This window comes from Octopus bimaculoides, chromosome 4, assembly GCF_001194135.2.
Source record: "Octopus bimaculoides isolate UCB-OBI-ISO-001 chromosome 4, ASM119413v2, whole genome shotgun sequence".
Taxonomy (NCBI): domain Eukaryota; kingdom Metazoa; phylum Mollusca; class Cephalopoda; order Octopoda; family Octopodidae; genus Octopus; species Octopus bimaculoides.
Genome location: NC_068984.1, coordinates 24,483,891 through 24,492,855, shown reverse-complemented (window position 1 = coordinate 24,492,855; position 8,965 = coordinate 24,483,891). Strand labels below are relative to the sequence as shown.

The 8,965-nt window shown below is 35.5% G+C and overlaps 1 long non-coding RNA gene across 2 annotated transcripts in view; it reads right to left on the bottom strand.

The window, feature by feature from the left end:
• Window positions 1–257: 257 nt before the first annotated feature.
• LOC128247564 (uncharacterized) overlaps window positions 258–8,965 on the bottom strand; it is a 40,691-nt gene continuing 31,983 nt past the window's right edge. For both annotated transcript variants that reach the window (XR_008263881.1, XR_008263880.1), the window contains one exon: window positions 258–643. This is a non-coding gene — a long non-coding RNA (uncharacterized LOC128247564). The remainder of the gene's footprint in view (window positions 644–8,965) is intronic.

Genomic DNA, 8,965 nt, shown 5'->3' with positions numbered 1-8,965 from the left:
AACAATATATATATGCATTTTGTTTGGTATATTTGTACTTCTGAAAGAAGCTGTACTTCTTACAATACCTATTTTACCAAAAATACTACTGGGTCATTGAGATTTGATGTAAAACAAAGCAAGCAATAGTGACCAAATACAAACCATTGACCTATTGGTCAACAATCTATCTTATTAATAATTTAATCAGCTGTGGTATTTTATACATTATTGTGGCCAAATTGCTAATAAAGCTGACAATATAAATGTTATCAGAAATGAAATTATTAACAAAAATGAAGACATGAAAGACATTGTTTTGCTATTTTTTTCCATAACCAAAATCTACATCTTCATAAAATTACTTTCTAGCAATGCTTAAAATAAATTCAAACAGCTTTACTTTAAAAAAGTAGAGGCACATGGCTTAGTGGTTAGAGTATCAGACTCATGATCTCTAAGATTGTGGTTTCAATTCCTAGACCAGGTGATGTCTTGTGTTCTTGAGCAAAGCACTTCATTTCACATTACTCCAGTCCAATCAGCTGGCAGAAATGAGTAACCCTGCAATGGACCGGCGTCTTGTCCAGGTGGGGAATTCATATGCCATGTAAACTGGGAAGCTGGCCTTGAGTCTGTGTCCTTCCTTGGGAAGGAACTTTACCTTGTAAAAATAAAAATAAAAAAGGTTGTCCATAAATTACCTTTACAATTTGAAAAATTTATCAAAAACTGAAAAATAAAGACAACTCAGCATAGTTTATTGAAAAACATAGGCAAATAAATAAAGTTTTATTAGAAATAAGAGAATACTTCTGCATCTGTTCCATTAGTTACATGCAACACATATATACACAATAAATTTTGGAAATTGTAAAAATAATTTATGGACACCTTGTACAAACTTTCAATATTCAATTAAGTATGGAAGCTGACATTTAGTACACAGAATCATTTGAGAATTCCTATTATTGGTTTAATGGTAAAAGTCAGAAGCAGCATGTATTCAGTAATTTGCAACCAGTCAACTAAATTTCACTCAAAAAATATTTGTCAATCTGAGACTATGGTGAAGATAATTGCTTAAGCTGACATGCAATGGGATTAAACCTAGAACTATGCAGTTTCAAAGAAAACTTTTCAACCACACAGCTATATACTACACTCATAATGATAATGAAAGTAACAAAACTTATGATAATTAGGATGATATTTGTTGTTTCTATTGTTGTTGAGATCCAACCCATGCTAGCATGGAAAGCGGACGTTAAACGATGATGATCCTGGTTGGTACTGTTGGAGAAAACTTATAGCCAAAATTGTTCCAGCCATGATCATCTCATATTTCTGTATAGCTTAAACTACATTATGTCATGTAATGCTTCTCTTTTCAAGAGAATAGCTTGATTTGAAGGAGATCCACACAGAGTTCCAGCATTGGCTTGTCAATGTGAATAACAGTGATGGTGGTGGGTGAGGCCAGAAGTAGTGGTGACAATGTGTTAACAATGAAGGGGGGGATAATCGTGACAATGAGGGAATGATGATGATGACGATGACAACGATGATGACGACGATGACAATGATGATGATTTTTCAAACTTAGTTAACCTGAGAAAGTAGAGGTAACGTCCATTTCTTTTTCAGTCTTTCCTAGATAACCAGATGATAATACATTTACAGATCAGTTTGAATCATGGAAGAACATAAACATAGAAGGAATTCTAGAGATTGTGGTTAATGGTGGTAGGAGTGGATAAAGAAAAACACATGAGGTACAGTGAGAGTCATGTGATGAGCATCCTGTTATTGCTTATAGTAGTGAATTATACCACCAACAGTTTAAAGTTATGTAAGAGCAACATAGTGTTTGTGCTATAGATACCAAATAGTCAGTGTGTGTGTGTGTGTGTGTGTGTGTGTGTGTGTGTGTGTGTGTGTGTGTGTGTGTGTGTGTGTGTGTGTGTGTGTGTGTGTGTGTGTGTGTGTGTGTGTGTGTGTGTGTCTGCGTGTGTGTGTGCATGCATGTAAGTTGTGCATGAAGTAGTGGTGAATGAAATATATGTATGTGTGCAGTCTGTGCCTCCAATTAATTAATTCTAGGCTGCCTAAGCTTTGCACATATCAGCAAATGTACTATTTGCTTTTCTTATGTACAGGAACAATTGTTTTTACAGGGCTATGGATGACAGATTTGTTACTCACACCTGATGAAGCAATAACAATGCAGAAATAATGAATGTGTCTTACTATCTGATGACATCATTTGCAGCCTAATTATGAGTTTTCATGTATATTGTCTACTAGAATTTTTTATTGAGACTATTTCCCACATCTGAGAGTACACATTTGTGTTAAATATGATTACATACACACACATAGATATATGCTAATTGTGACCAGAACTTGCAGTGGTTAAGGCTGATCTCAGGATCCTGAACCTGACTGAGATGACAAAAAAACCCCGAAATCTCTGGTGATATGAGACCTGCCCTTGTCAGTGAAAGTGCTATGAATTGTGCTCGCCACCCATGTTATAGTGACTTATACCTTTTCCCATACATTTGATCTCTCTCTTCTTCACTCCCTCAGCTTCTACAGACTACCCAGCCACATCTCTCTCCTTTCCTCTCCTTGACAGCTATATTATGTTTACTACTGCTGCTCACTCCACCCTACTCTCTTCTACATCCTATTTTCCCTAATCCATGGCTCCTTGCTCATCCACCCTTTAACCCTTCTCATTTTGGTAGTCTACCTCCTCATCTTCTCATTCTTCATCAACTAATTCTTCAACTCATTCTGTGCCTCATGGGACTACCTAGGCACCTCATTGTCATTATCTACCTCTTACAGCTCCTACTGTCTATTTTCTTTTTCTCCCCTTTCCGTTTTAGATCCGAGTAGCCATGCAGATTCTCTACTAGAACCTGCTCTGCTTTACCTTCTCATAATTCAATCTTTTTGTCCCCTGGCATGAGGCTGAGACTCCCACTAGTGTTTGTGGTTGCATGGCAACCTCAAGAGTGTAACTGGCACACAAAAAAACCCCACTCAGTCTATGCCGTAAAGTGGTAGACATTATAAAGGGCATCCAGTCATAGAAGCCATACCAAAACAGATACTGGAGCACGATGCAATCCTTGGATACATTGGATCCTGTCAAACCATCCAACCCATGCTAGCATGGAACACAGATGTTAAATGATTCTCCTGCTGCTGCTGATGATGATGATGATTCTACCAACCTCAATTGTCTGTCTGGTAACTTATTGTCTTGACAAACCATACTCCCAAAAATGCCATGGAGTAATGGTCAATTTCAGGTCAGTGAAATCTGTAGTACACAATCAGGTTAGTATTATACTTCCTTTATACTTTGTACTTGAAATTTCCAGTCGTAGTCAATACTCTGTCTACATGAAGACAAAGTATGTATGGTTTAGTTGCCCAATAAGCCATAAAAGGCTTATATGACATTTTTATTACGTATATTACATAAAGACATACATCCAGCCATATATACATTATATATATATATATATATATATATATATATATATATATATATATATATATAATACATACATATATACACATATATACATACATAACATTACATACGTATTCTTTGTATAGTTTTCTATGAACTAGAAGGTCTTTTAGTGTGACTCACTAGAAGTTTCAAATTTTTCAACTGGCACCACACTCCTACTCACCATATTAGCGTCTAGTGACAGGAATATATACATGATGAATGATTAATCATTCAGGTATGTTCATTTCTTTACAGTATATTGTAGTTCTATCTTTCAAACACAATTTACATGCAATTTCTCAATTTGTTTTACAACTTTTTTCTACTCAGTCTCTGTTCAGCTATTTTAGATGTAATATTGGTTTTCTTGAATTTATTTATTTTTCAATTTTTTTTTCTTCATAACTTAAATGATGTTATTTTGTGTCACAGTAACTCCTAATTTGAAAACGAATATTCAGTTGGTTATAGAACTCTACTAAATAACCATAGAATTAGTCTTGTCACACACTGAGTCATGTTGTTCATGGAATACTCAGACATCATCATCATTGTTTTAATGTCCACTTTTCCATGCTTGCATGGGTTGGACAATATTTATTGAAGCATATTTTCTATTGCTGGATGCTTTTCCTGATGCCAACCATTACCTGTTTCCAAGCAATGTAATGTTTCCCCATGACCAGATATATTTTCACAGAATATTGGAAATGAATGACATTCATTTACAACAATCACATGATATCAAACAAAGGAGACACAAGCACACACCCACATACATTTATATACATATACAAGGGGCTTCTTTCAGTTACCACACAGAAAGCTTTGGTTGGCCCAGAGCTACAGTAAAAGACACTTGCCCAAGGTACCACCATGCAGTGGGACTGAACCTGAAAGCATGTCGTTGGGTAGAAAATTTCTTAACCACACAACCACATATTAAATTCACTGAGCTGGTAGTTCTGTGGAGAAAAACTGCCAGAGATTCATGAACTTACGTATGTATATGTGTGTGAAATTTTGTGAGTATGTATGTACATCTCTGAACATATCAGCTTTTAAGATGTGTTTGACATATAAATATGAATGTGAGCCTGTATCAGACTCATTCAACCAGTACCAGCATGAGAGAGCTTCTATAAAGTCAATCAGTCTGTTAGAAATAGCAGTTAAATCTCCCTCAAATCACATCTTTCAAAACGGTTATATTGAATAATTTAGTCCTTAATTCACAATGCTTGTATAAAAAAACTGGACCAACATGACCGGAATACTTTTGATCATATATATCTGTATGATCACAATTCTAACTCAGGTTGTCACTTGGATTGTTGTGTTGTTGTTGGTTAGTCTGTGGTGATGACTGGTTCAGTTGATAAATGAAAGTATGTTTCTTGGGCTGCAAACATTTAACAGAAGATTTTATTACCACATTTAAAGTCAAGCTGCATTGGTCATTTACAAAGAACAACAGCAATCGTTACATACTGGGAGAGATGTACTACTTGGAATTTACAGCAAGCCATTGATACAGCAACATGTGGCTTGCCCACCATAACTGGAAACAATAATTGTGCTATATTCATGGCAATGAAGGTTCTTGATCATCTGTCTAGCCCATCTGTGAGAGCCATTTGGTACGGCAAGAATGGAGACACATTGACAGCTGTCTCAACATTCTGCAATTAATTACTGCCAAAAGTGACCTTTTATAGGGCACAGAAAAAGATTGTAGAAGATTGAAGCATGTGATCACTTGATGCTGATTGGCTGCTTAATAGACTGATCACGTGAAATATTGTGCTTTAGTTGTGATGTCTGACCAGGTTATCCAGAGATTCAGTTTCAAATCCCCACTACAAGGCTAATCAATAACAACATCAGATGTTGAGACCATAATGATGACAACAATCACTATGATTATGATGATAATGATGATAATGATTATGTTACAACTGCCGATGCTGTTGATAATGATGATAACATGCATATGTATGTCAAAAAGATAATTGGGGAAATTAAGTAAGCTGGACAGTGACTGCAAGAATTCCCTTCTCTGTATGATCAAATTGCTTATATCAGAAGTTATCATCAAGCTTGTAAACAACGATGTGTAGCAATGACCTGATGCTATTTCTTATTTAATATTCAAAGAAACAGCAATAAAGTCTTAGTAATAGATTGTATTTTAAATGATAACATAAGCAACTTATTATTTATTGATTGGTTGGCACTAATACTTATACAGCTACCTTTTAGACGTCATTATTTAATAGGTTTGAAAGAGGTTAGTTTTAATCTCTCATTAGTAAGATAATTGCCTGTAATATGTTGTTTACACATGGAGAAAAATCAAATATTTTATATTTAAGATGAAATAATAGTTGAAAGGAAGCTGAAAGAAGAAAAACACAAGCAAATATTTAAACTCTTTTTATTTATATGTTGCTTAGTCACAAAGACATAAAGACTAATGATTTAAATTTTTATTAAGTAGGAAATCGAAAAGTATTGTGCTTTTATTTTTCATAAGCCCCAAGATTTAGAGAAGAAGTATAACAAAACTGTGTGATGTTCAGGCTTTTCCAGTCAGCTTTTCCAGTAACAATTTAAGTGGAATGAAATGGTTCAAACATTGATTTAAAATTTGTTGCTGCTGTTGTAGTTGTTGTTATATAATATTAGGTCAGCCCTGATCAAGCAAATCAATGATCAAAGGTGTTACAGCCAGGACCAACCTGTCTGTTAAAGGATATCTAAGAATACATCACCCAATATATCCGTCCCTTTCTTAAGACTGTGTGCATGTGCATATATGTGTGTGTGAGAGAGAGAGAGAGAGAAAGAGGGGTGAAGAGAAAGAGGGAGAAAGGAGGGGGAGAGAGAGAAAGAGAAAGAGAAGGAGACAGGTGTGTGTGTGTGTGTGTGTGTCTGTGAGAGAGTGAGAGAGAGAGAGAGTGAGATAGAGAGAGAGAGTGAGACAGAGAGAGAGAGTAAGACACAGAGACAGAGTGAGACAGAGAGAGAGAGTGAGACAGAGAGAGAGTGAGAGAGAGAGAGAGATTGAGACAGAGAGAGAGAGAGAGATTGAGACAGAGAGAGAGAGAGTGTGTGTGTGTGGATGGGTGTGTGTGTGTGTGTGTGTGTGTGTGTGAGTGTGACTGTGAGAGAGACTAAGAGAGCTTTTGCTGTTAACATCTGTTCTTTTCTTCAAGCATGACTACCATGAATGCAAGTTATTCTTCCCTAAACCACACAGTCCTTTCAGCTTAGTTAAAAAGAAATCGATGTGTTGATTTAGGTTTGCTGTGAACACCACAGGCTACAAGATTAAATTTCCTACATGACCAAATCATGGAACTAGTTTCGATTTCCAGCTTGTTTCACTAAAGCTACTTAACAAAAGCTTTTGCTAAATTTCTCTTGATGAAGGGAGCTGGACTTATTGTAATATCTTCTTGTGACTGTTTACTGGTTGCATACCCAAGACATTTTGCATATGCCATCTGCAAATTATGAATGTTAAGATTATTGCATAACTCTGAGCCTCCACAAACAGGTCTCAAGTTAAGAAATTATATATTGTCTTAGAGTTCTGTTTATTTGTGCTATGCTCGAAACGTCAAAACCCTCTCTTTTTACAGAGCGCCAAATGACTATATTCCATGTGCATGTCCTCTTGTTGTTTGCTATTATTATTTTTAATGTTTGTTTATTTGATTTGACTATATATATTTGAAAAACCTACAAGAATAGGTGCAAGCGCTAATATTTATAAAACATGTGACATATTAATAAAAATCTGTAAATGTACAACCATCCAGATATCTGAGTACCTTATTATTTTTTCTAATATATATATATATACACTCTCAGAGTGGTTGGCATTAGGAAGGGCATCCAGCTGTAGAAACTCTGCCAAATCAAATTGGAGCCTAGTGTAGCCATCTGGTCTCACCAGTCCTCAGTCAAATCGTCCAACCCATGGTAGCATGGAAAGTGGACGTTAAACGATGATGATGATGATGATGATATATATATATATATATATATATATAATGGACTCTCCTGTCGAAGACAATGTATGAACAACCTGCACAAATGGTTTGTTTACACTGATCAAATGTTCATGCCACACATTAGCTCATTCTCTCCAGCAAAACGACATAGTCTGAACAGGTGTACTGTGTACCACATGTCAAGTATCAAAGTGATCACAAAGCAACATAAGATGAAGTGTTTTGCTCAAGAATGTAATGCATCATCCAGTCTAGGAACTGAAACTATAATCTCGTGATCCTGAGAGCAACACCCTAACCACTAGGCCATGCGCCTTCCCCCCCCCCCCACGCACACATTGGTGTTAGGAAAGGCATCCAGCAGTAAAGTCCATGCCAAAACAGACACAGAAGTATGGCGTAAGTTCCTGCCTAGCCAACTCCTGTCAAGCCGTACAAACCATGCAAGCATGGAAGGAGGATGTTAAATGATGATGGTGATGATGATGATGGTGATGATGATGATGATGATGATGCTGATGATGATGGTGTGTGTGTGTGTGTAAATACGTATTAAGAGTATATATATTATTATATATCAAATATAGAAATTATAAAATTTACCAACAGTAGACATATTGCCTGTGTTTTGGAAATAGATATTCATAAGCCTTTAAATATTTTATCAAAGTCTTTTTTAAGTACATCAAAGAAAAACCACTATTAGTTATCTTATCATCAACTAACAGAAGACTGTTTTTTTGTTTTTGTGTTTGTTTTTCACACTATCATTATTATTTGGACCTCCATTTCTCAATTTATTATTTCATTTTATTTTGATTATTTGAAACATTCCTGTATATTGTTATTTCAGAAATACCATATGTTAACGTTGTAGCAATTATAATTGTTGAAAGATTTTTGTTTTTGTTGTTATTTTAGTATTACTGCTGTTGCTCTTGTTGTTTTGTTGTTGTAATTGTTGATTAACACGAGAACTATCATCACTCAGGATTAAAGCAGTAGAAATAACTGTTTGCTCTATAAATTAACCAGCTAAAATCCACTGGTCTGATTTCAGTAGTTGAAATGTCACACACACCAGAAGGCTAGTTGAACAGCTGAGATAGTTTATGATCTCATTTTATGCTTACCTCTTCAATCTGTCCTATTAAGACATAATTTATAATGAAGACACTATACAAATAAAGTAGTGAAAATAACCTCTACTGTCAGGAGACATGGACTTAAAATAGTTAAAGCCATCTTGAAGTACTCTGATTATTTAGCTATGTGTGTGTATGTGTTTGTGTGTGTATGTGTTTGTGTGTGTATGTGTTTGTGTGTGTATGTGTTTGTGTGTGTATGTGTTTGTGTGTGCATGTGTGCACACACATGCACACACACACACACATACACACATATATATATTCATATATCTTTATAT